We start from the raw sequence: 7,500 nt of genomic DNA on the forward strand, positions 1-7,500 counted from the left end.
AGAGGCAGGAGGAGTCGAGCGTGGCCGCGCGACAGAAAGAGAAGAGGAACAGAGCGGTGAAAAGGCCAGCCAGCCAAAGACGCCTCGCACCTTCCTGGAGAAGTCGAGCCATGGCAGTCCACCACGAGCAAAGAAAGAGCTTCCTCGGCGCGATCATCAAGTCCCATTCGCAAAAAAGGCTGCGAGGCGGCAGAAACGAGCAAGATCCTTGTTGAGAAGCACCCGTGGGTACGTGACACGGATTGGAGTGCCCTCGAGCAAGACCATTGCAAAAGCGCACTGCCACGTGTGGAGAGAGGGGCACACGAGGCACACACCAGCGAGGGCTCGTCCGGGATTTGAACCCGGGACCTCTCGCACCCGAAGCAAGAATCATACCCCTAGACCAACGAGCCAACGTTTGGTGCGTGCCGTGCAGCAGCGTCGATTCTCTCACCTTTGTAGGCTCGGCCACAAGCAGCAGCCGGAGCGGTTTAGCTAACAGGGGGAGGGCAAAAGGAGATGAGCACTCTGGTTCCCCCGCAGAGAAAGAGTGGGGCTCGTCCGGGATTTGAACCCGGGACCTCCCGCACCCTAAGCGAGAATCATACCCCTAGACCAACGAGCCAGCGACAGAGCGGCGCTTTGCAATTTGTATGGCGTAGCCAGCACTGCCAACTGAAGCACCTGCCTGGCATCTCCAGAGAAAAGCGTGGCTCTCTCATGGAACATCCACAGGGAAAAAAAAAAAGTCCCTGAGAGACGCATGCGAATTTTAACGAGCAGCAATCTCCAACATATGTTTTTGGAGCGAAAGAGCTCAAAACAAGTGGAGATCCAACTGACAACTGACTGCTGGGAAGGCGGCATGTGCCGCCCGTCCCCAGGAAACCCCGACCACCCAACCAAGCCCGGACCTGTGGCAGATTTTGACCCCACGCACGCGGATCTCCACTTGTTTTGAGCTCTTTCGCTCCAAAAACATATGTTGGAGATTGCTGCTCGTTAAAATTCTCATGCGTCTCTCAGGGACTTTTTTTTTTTCCCTGTGGATGTTCCATGAGAGAGCCACGCATTTCTCTGGAGATGCCAGGCAGGTGCTTCAGTTGGCAGTGCTGGCTACGCCATACAAATTGCAAAGCACCGCTCTGTCGCTGGCTCATTGGTCTAGGGGTATGACACGGATTGGAGTGCCCTCGAGCAAGACCATTGCAAAAGCGCACTGCCACGTGTGGAGAGAGGGGCACACGAGGCACACACCAGCGAGGGCTCGTCCGGGATTTGAACCCGGGACCTCTCGCACCCGAAGTGAGAATCATACCCCTAGACCAACGAGCCAACGTTTGGTGCGTGCCGTGCAGCAGCGACGATTCTCTCACCTTTGTAGGCTCGGCCACAAGCAGCAGCCGGAGCGGTTTAGCTAACAGGGGGAGGGCAAAAGGAGATGAGCACTCTGGTTCCCCCGCAGAGAAAGAGTGGGGCTCGTCCGGGATTTGAACTCGGGACCTCTCGCACCCTAAGCGAGAATCATACCCCTAGACCAACGAGCCAGCGACAGAGCGGCGCTTTGCAATTTGTATGGCGTAGCCAGCACTGCCAACTGAAGCACCTGCCTGGCATCTCCAGAGAAAAGCGTGGCTCTCTCATGGAACATCCACAGGGAAAAAAAAAAAGTCCCTGAGAGACGCATGCGAATTTTAACGAGCAGCAATCTCCAACATATGTTTTTGGAGCGAAAGAGCTCAAAACAAGTGGAGATCCGCGTGCGTGGGGTCAAAATCTGCCACAGGTCCGGGCTTGGTTGGGTGGTCGGGGTTTCCTGGGGACGGGCGGCACATGCCGCCTTCCCAGCAGTCAGTTGCAAGAAAATCCATGCAACAGATGAGCCTGCGGGAGGAAGCCCAGCATGCAACAGACCTGCAACAAAGACTTCCACAAGCATGGGCTCGTCCGGGATTTGAACCCGGGACCTCTCGCACCCAAAGCGAGAATCATACCCCTAGACCAACGAGCCAGCGACGGAGGCAAGGGCTGCGAGGCACCTGGCTCAGCGCCACCATTTGGCACAGGCTGCAGCAAAAACAAGATCTGACACTGGAGTCCAAAGAGGCAGGAGGAGTCGAGCGTGGCCGCGCGACAGAAAGAGAAGAGGAACAGAGCGGTGAAAAGGCCAGCCAGCCAAAGACGCCTCGCACCTTCCTGGAGAAGTCGAGCCATGGCAGTCCACCACGAGCAAAGAAAGAGCTTCCTCGGCGCGATCATCAAGTCCCATTCGCAAAAAAGGCTGCGAGGCGGCGGAAACGAGCAAGACCCTTGTTGAGAAGCACCCGTGGGTACGTGACACGGATTGGAGTGCCCTCGAGCAAGACCATTGCAAAAGCGCACTGCCACGTGTGGAGAGAGGGGCACACGAGGCACACACCAGCGAGGGCTCGTCCGGGATTTGAACCCGGGACCTCTCGCACCCGAAGCGAGAATCATACCCCTAGACCAACGAGCCAACGTTTGGTGCGTGCCGTGCAGCAGCGTCGATTCTCTCACCTTTGTAGGCTCGGCCACAAGCAGCAGCCGGAGCGGTTTAGCTAACAGGGGGAGGGCAAAAGGAGATGAGCACTCTGGTTCCCCCGCAGAGAAAGAGTGGGGCTCGTCCGGGATTTGAACCCAGGACCTCTCGCACCCTATGCGAGAATCATACCCCTAGACCAACGAGCCAGCGACAGAGCAGCGCTTTGCAATTTGTATGGCGTAGCCAGCACTGCCAACTGAAGCACCTGCCTGGCATCTCCAGAGAAAAGCGTGGCTCTCTCATGGAACATCCACAGGGAAAAAAAAAAGTCCCTGAGAGACGCATGCGAATTTTAACGAGCAGCAATCAACATATGTTTTTGGAGCGAAAGAGCTCAAAACAAGTGGAGATCCGCGTGCGTGGGGTAAAAATCTGCCACAGGTCCGGGCTTGGTTGGGTGGTCGGGGTTTCCTGGGGACGGGCGGCACATGCCGTCTTCCCAGCAGTCAGTTGCAAGAAAATCCATGCAACAGATGAGCCTGCGGGAGGAAGCCCAGCATGCAACAGACCTGCAACAAAGACTTCCACAAGCATGGGCTCGTCCGGGATTTGAACCCGGGACCTCTCTCACCCAAAGCGAGAATCATACCCCTAGACCAACGAGCCAGCGACGGAGGCAAGGGCTGCGAGGCACCTGGCTCAGCGCCACCATTTGGCACAGGCTGCAGCAAAAACAAGATCTGACACTGGAGTCCAAAGAGGCAGGAGGAGTCGAGCGTGGCCGCGCGACAGAAAGAGAAGAGGAACAGAGCGGTGAAAAGGCCAGCCAGCCAAAGACGCCTCGCACCTTCCTGGAGAAGTCGAGCCATGGCAGTCCACCACGAGCAAAGAAAGAGCTTCCTCGGCGCGATCATCAAGTCCCATTCGCAAAAAAGGCTGCGAGGCGGCGGAAACGAGCAAGACCCTTGTTGAGAAGCACCCGTGGGTACGTGACACGGATTGGAGTGCCCTCGAGCAAGACCATTGCAAAAGCGCACTGCCACGTGTGGAGAGAGGGGCACACGAGGCACACACCAGCGAGGGCTCGTCCGGGATTTGAACCCGGGACCTCTCGCACCCGAAGCGAGAATCATACCCCTAGACCAACGAGCCAACGTTTGGTGCGTGCCGTGCAGCAGCGTCGATTCTCTCACCTTTGTAGGCTCGGCCACAAGCAGCAGCCGGAGCGGTTTAGCTAACAGGGGGAGGGCAAAAGGAGATGAGCACTCTGGTTCCCCCGCAAAGAAAGAGTGGGGCTCGTCCGGGATTTGAACCCGGGACCTCCCGCACCCTAAGCGAGAATCATACCCCTAGACCAACGAGCCAGCGACAGAGCGGCGCTTTGCAATTTGTATGGCGTAGCCAGCACTGCCAACTGAAGCACCTGCCTGGCATCTCCAGAGAAAAGCGTGGCTCTCTCATGGAACATCCACAGGGAAAAAAAAAAAGTCCCTGAGAGACGCATGCGAATTTTAACGAGCAGCAATCTCCAACATATGTTTTTGGAGCGAAAGAGCTCAAAACAAGTGGAGATCCGCGTGCGTGGGGTCAAAATCTGCCACAGGTCCGGGCTTGGTTGGGTGGTCGGGGTTTCCTGGGGACGGGCGGCACATGCCGCCTTCCCAGCAGTCAGTTGCAAGAAAATCCATGCAACAGATGAGCCTGCGGGAGGAAGCCCAGCATGCAACAGACCTGCAACAAAGACTTCCACAAGCATGGGCTCATCCGGGATTTGAACCCGGGATCTCTCGCACCCAAAGCGAGAATCATACCCCTAGACCAACGAGCCAGCGACGGAGGCAAGGGCTGCGAGGCACCTGGCTCAGCGCCACCATTTGGCACAGGCTGCAGCAAAAACAAGATCTGACACTGGAGTCCAAAGAGGCAGGAGGAGTCGAGCGTGGCCGCGCGACAGAAAGAGAAGAGGAACAGAGCGGTGAAAAGGCCAGCCAGCCAAAGACGCCTCGCACCTTCCTGGAGAAGTCGAGCCATGGCAGTCCACCACGAGCAAAGAAAGAGCTTCCTCGGCGCGATCATCAAGTCCCATTCGCAAAAAAGGCTGCGAGGCGGCGGAAACGAGCAAGATCCTTGTTGAGAAGCACCCGTGGGTACGTGACACGGATTGGAGTGCCCTCGAGCAAGACCATTGCAAAAGCGCACTGCCACGTGTGGAGAGAGGGGCACACGAGGCACACACCAGCGAGGGCTCGTCCAGGATTTGAACCCGGGACCTCTCGCACCCGAAGCGAGAATCATACCCCTAGACCAACGAGCCAACGTTTGGTGCGTGCCGTGCAGCAGCGTCGATTCTCTCACCTTTGTAGGCTCGGCCACAAGCAGCAGCCGGAGCGGTTTAGCTAACAGGGGGAGGGCAAAAGGAGATGAGCACTCTGGTTCCCCCGCAGAGAAAGAGTGGGGCTCGTCCGGGATTTGAACCCGGGATCTCTCGCACCATAAGCGAGAATCATACCCCTAGACCAATGAGCCAGCGACAGAGTGGTGCTTTGCAATTTGTATGGCGTAGCCAGCACTGCCAACTGAAGCACCTGCCTGGCATCTCCAGAGAAAAGCGTGGCTCTCTCATGGAACATCCACAGGGAAAAAAAAAAAGTCCCTGAGAGACGCATGAGAATTTTAACGAGCAGCAATCTCCAACATATGTTTTTGGAGCGAAAGAGCTCAAAACAAGTGGAGATCCGCGTGCGTGGGGTCAAAATCTGCCACAGGTCCGGGCTTGGTTGGGTGGTCGGGGTTTCCTGGGGACGGGCGGCACATGCCGCCTTCCCAGCAGTCAGTTGCAAGAAAATCCATGCAACAGATGAGCCTGCGGGAGGAAGCCCAGCATGCAACAGACCTGCAACAAAGACTTCCACAAGCATGGGCTCGTCCGGGATTTGAACCCGGGACCTCTCGCACCCAAAGCGAGAATCATACCCCTAGACCAACGAGCCAGCGACGGAGGCAAGGGCTGCGAGGCACCTGGCTCAGCGCCACCATTTGGCACAGGCTGCAGCAAAAACAAGATCTGACACTTGAGTCCAAAGAGGCAGGAGGAGTCGAGCGTGGCCGCGCGACAGAAAGAGAAGAGGAACAGAGCGGTGAAAAGGCCAGCCAGCCAAAGACGCCTCGCACCTTCCTGGAGAAGTCGAGCCATGGCAGTCCACCACGAGCAAAGAAAGAGCTTCCTCGGCGCGATCATCAAGTCCCATTCGCAAAAAAGGCTGCGAGGCGGCGGAAACGAGCAAGACCCTTGTTGAGAAGAACCCGTGGGTACGTGACACGGATTGGAGTGCCCTCGAGCAAGACCATTGCAAAAGCGCACTGCCACGTGTGGAGAGAGGGGCACACGAGGCACACACCAGCGAGGGCTCGTCCGGGATTTGAACCCGGGACCTCTCGCACCCGAAGTGAGAATCATACCCCTAGACCAACGAGCCAACGTTTGGTGCGTGCCGTGCAGCAGCGACGATTCTCTCACCTTTGTAGGCTCGGCCACAAGCAGCAGCCGGAGCGGTTTAGCTAACAGGGGGAGGGCAAAAGGAGATGAGCACTCTGGTTCCCCCGCAGAGAAAGAGTGGGGCTCGTCCGGGATTTGAACCCGGGACCTCTCGCACCCTAAGCGAGAATCATACCCCTAGACCAACGAGCCAGCGACAGAGCGGCGCTTTGCAATTTGTATGGCGTAGCCAGCACTGCCAACTGAAGCACCTGCCTGGCATCTCCAGAGAAAAGCGTGGCTCTCTCATGGAACATCCACAGGGAAAAAAAAAAAGTCCCTGAGAGACGCATGCGAATTTTAACGAGCAGCAATCTCCAACATATGTTTTTGGAGCGAAAGAGCTCAAAACAAGTGGAGATCCGCGTGCGTGGGGTCAAAATCTGCCACAGGTCCGGGATTGGTTGGGTGGTCGGGGTTTCCTGGGGACGGGCGGCACATGCCGCCTTCCCAGCAGTCAGTTGCAAGAAAATCCATGCAACAGATGAGCCTGCGGGAGGAAGCCCAGCATGCAACAGACCTGCAACAAAGACTTCCACAAGCATGGGCTCGTCCGGGATTTGAACCCGGGACCTCTCGCACCCAAAGCAAGAATCATACCCCTAGACCAACGAGCCAGCGACGGAGGCAAGGGCTGCGAGGCACCTGGCTCAGCGCCACCATTTGGCACAGGCTGCAGCAAAAACAAGATCTGACACTTGAGTCCAAAGAGGCAGGAGGAGTCGAGCGTGGCCGCGCGACAGAAAGAGAAGAGGAACAGAGCGGTGAAAAGGCCAGCCAGCCAAAGATGCCTCGCACCTTCCTGGAGAAGTCGAGCCATGGCAGTCCACCACGAGCAAAGAAAGAGCTTCCTCGGCGCGATCATCAAGTCCCATTCGCAAAAAAGGCTGCGAGGCGGCGGAAACGAGCAAGACCCTTGTTGAGAAGCACCCGTGGGTACGTGACACGGATTGGAGTGCCCTCGAGCAAGACCATTGCAAAAGCGCACTGCCACGTGTGGAGAGAGGGGCACACGAGGCACACACCAGCGAGGGCTCGTCCGGGATTTGAACCCGGGACCTCTCGCACCCGAAGTGAGAATCATACCCCTAGACCAACGAGCCAACGTTTGGTGCGTGCCGTGCAGCAGCGACGATTCTCTCACCTTTGTAGGCTCGGCCACAAGCAGCAGCCGGAGCGGTTTAGCTAACAGGGGGAGGGCAAAAGGAGATGAGCACTCTGGTTCCCCCGCAGAGAAAGAGTGGGGCTCGTCCGGGATTTGAACCCAGGACCTCTCGCACCCTAAGCGAGAATCATACCCCTAGACCAACGAGCCAGCGACAGAGCGACGCTTTGCAATTTGTATGGCGTAGCCAGCACTGCCAACTGAAGCACCTGCCTGGCATCTCCAGAGAAAAGCGTGGCTCTCTCATGGAACATCCACAGGGAAAAAAAAAAAGTCCCTGAGAGACGCATGCGAATTTTAACGAGCAGCAATCTC

General features: G+C 57.1%; 19 non-coding genes across 19 annotated transcripts; all 19 read right to left on the reverse strand.

Annotated features, from left to right (window-relative positions):
- Window positions 1–323: 323 nt before the first annotated feature.
- On the reverse strand, window positions 324–395 carry TRNAP-CGG (transfer RNA proline (anticodon CGG)). The gene has a single exon. It is a non-coding gene; the product is annotated as a tRNA-Pro (tRNA).
- Window positions 396–535: 140 nt separating this feature from the next.
- Window positions 536–607, reverse strand: TRNAP-AGG (transfer RNA proline (anticodon AGG)). The gene has a single exon. It is a non-coding gene; the product is annotated as a tRNA-Pro (tRNA).
- A 638-nt stretch (window positions 608–1,245) lies between these two features.
- Window positions 1,246–1,317, reverse strand: TRNAP-CGG (transfer RNA proline (anticodon CGG)). Its single transcript has one exon. It is a non-coding gene; the product is annotated as a tRNA-Pro (tRNA).
- Window positions 1,318–1,457: 140 nt separating this feature from the next.
- TRNAP-AGG (transfer RNA proline (anticodon AGG)) lies at window positions 1,458–1,529 on the reverse strand. The gene has a single exon. It is a non-coding gene; the product is annotated as a tRNA-Pro (tRNA).
- Window positions 1,530–1,921: 392 nt separating this feature from the next.
- On the reverse strand, window positions 1,922–1,993 carry TRNAP-UGG (transfer RNA proline (anticodon UGG)). Its single transcript has one exon. It is a non-coding gene; the product is annotated as a tRNA-Pro (tRNA).
- A 414-nt stretch (window positions 1,994–2,407) lies between these two features.
- On the reverse strand, window positions 2,408–2,479 carry TRNAP-CGG (transfer RNA proline (anticodon CGG)). Its single transcript has one exon. It is a non-coding gene; the product is annotated as a tRNA-Pro (tRNA).
- Window positions 2,480–2,619: 140 nt separating this feature from the next.
- On the reverse strand, window positions 2,620–2,691 carry TRNAP-AGG (transfer RNA proline (anticodon AGG)). The gene has a single exon. It is a non-coding gene; the product is annotated as a tRNA-Pro (tRNA).
- Window positions 2,692–3,079: 388 nt separating this feature from the next.
- Window positions 3,080–3,151, reverse strand: TRNAP-UGG (transfer RNA proline (anticodon UGG)). Its single transcript has one exon. It is a non-coding gene; the product is annotated as a tRNA-Pro (tRNA).
- Window positions 3,152–3,565: 414 nt separating this feature from the next.
- TRNAP-CGG (transfer RNA proline (anticodon CGG)) lies at window positions 3,566–3,637 on the reverse strand. The gene has a single exon. It is a non-coding gene; the product is annotated as a tRNA-Pro (tRNA).
- A 140-nt stretch (window positions 3,638–3,777) lies between these two features.
- On the reverse strand, window positions 3,778–3,849 carry TRNAP-AGG (transfer RNA proline (anticodon AGG)). The gene has a single exon. It is a non-coding gene; the product is annotated as a tRNA-Pro (tRNA).
- A 392-nt stretch (window positions 3,850–4,241) lies between these two features.
- On the reverse strand, window positions 4,242–4,313 carry TRNAP-UGG (transfer RNA proline (anticodon UGG)). The gene has a single exon. It is a non-coding gene; the product is annotated as a tRNA-Pro (tRNA).
- A 414-nt stretch (window positions 4,314–4,727) lies between these two features.
- TRNAP-CGG (transfer RNA proline (anticodon CGG)) lies at window positions 4,728–4,799 on the reverse strand. Its single transcript has one exon. It is a non-coding gene; the product is annotated as a tRNA-Pro (tRNA).
- Window positions 4,800–4,939: 140 nt separating this feature from the next.
- On the reverse strand, window positions 4,940–5,011 carry TRNAH-AUG (transfer RNA histidin (anticodon AUG)). Its single transcript has one exon. It is a non-coding gene; the product is annotated as a tRNA-His (tRNA).
- Window positions 5,012–5,403: 392 nt separating this feature from the next.
- On the reverse strand, window positions 5,404–5,475 carry TRNAP-UGG (transfer RNA proline (anticodon UGG)). The gene has a single exon. It is a non-coding gene; the product is annotated as a tRNA-Pro (tRNA).
- Window positions 5,476–5,889: 414 nt separating this feature from the next.
- TRNAP-CGG (transfer RNA proline (anticodon CGG)) lies at window positions 5,890–5,961 on the reverse strand. The gene has a single exon. It is a non-coding gene; the product is annotated as a tRNA-Pro (tRNA).
- A 140-nt stretch (window positions 5,962–6,101) lies between these two features.
- TRNAP-AGG (transfer RNA proline (anticodon AGG)) lies at window positions 6,102–6,173 on the reverse strand. The gene has a single exon. It is a non-coding gene; the product is annotated as a tRNA-Pro (tRNA).
- A 392-nt stretch (window positions 6,174–6,565) lies between these two features.
- TRNAP-UGG (transfer RNA proline (anticodon UGG)) lies at window positions 6,566–6,637 on the reverse strand. Its single transcript has one exon. It is a non-coding gene; the product is annotated as a tRNA-Pro (tRNA).
- Window positions 6,638–7,051: 414 nt separating this feature from the next.
- On the reverse strand, window positions 7,052–7,123 carry TRNAP-CGG (transfer RNA proline (anticodon CGG)). The gene has a single exon. It is a non-coding gene; the product is annotated as a tRNA-Pro (tRNA).
- Window positions 7,124–7,263: 140 nt separating this feature from the next.
- TRNAP-AGG (transfer RNA proline (anticodon AGG)) lies at window positions 7,264–7,335 on the reverse strand. The gene has a single exon. It is a non-coding gene; the product is annotated as a tRNA-Pro (tRNA).
- Between the last annotated feature and the right edge of the window lie 165 nt (window positions 7,336–7,500).

The sequence above is a fragment of the Ranitomeya variabilis genome, chromosome 4, assembly GCF_051348905.1.
Source record: "Ranitomeya variabilis isolate aRanVar5 chromosome 4, aRanVar5.hap1, whole genome shotgun sequence".
Taxonomy (NCBI): Eukaryota; Metazoa; Chordata; class Amphibia; order Anura; family Dendrobatidae; genus Ranitomeya; species Ranitomeya variabilis.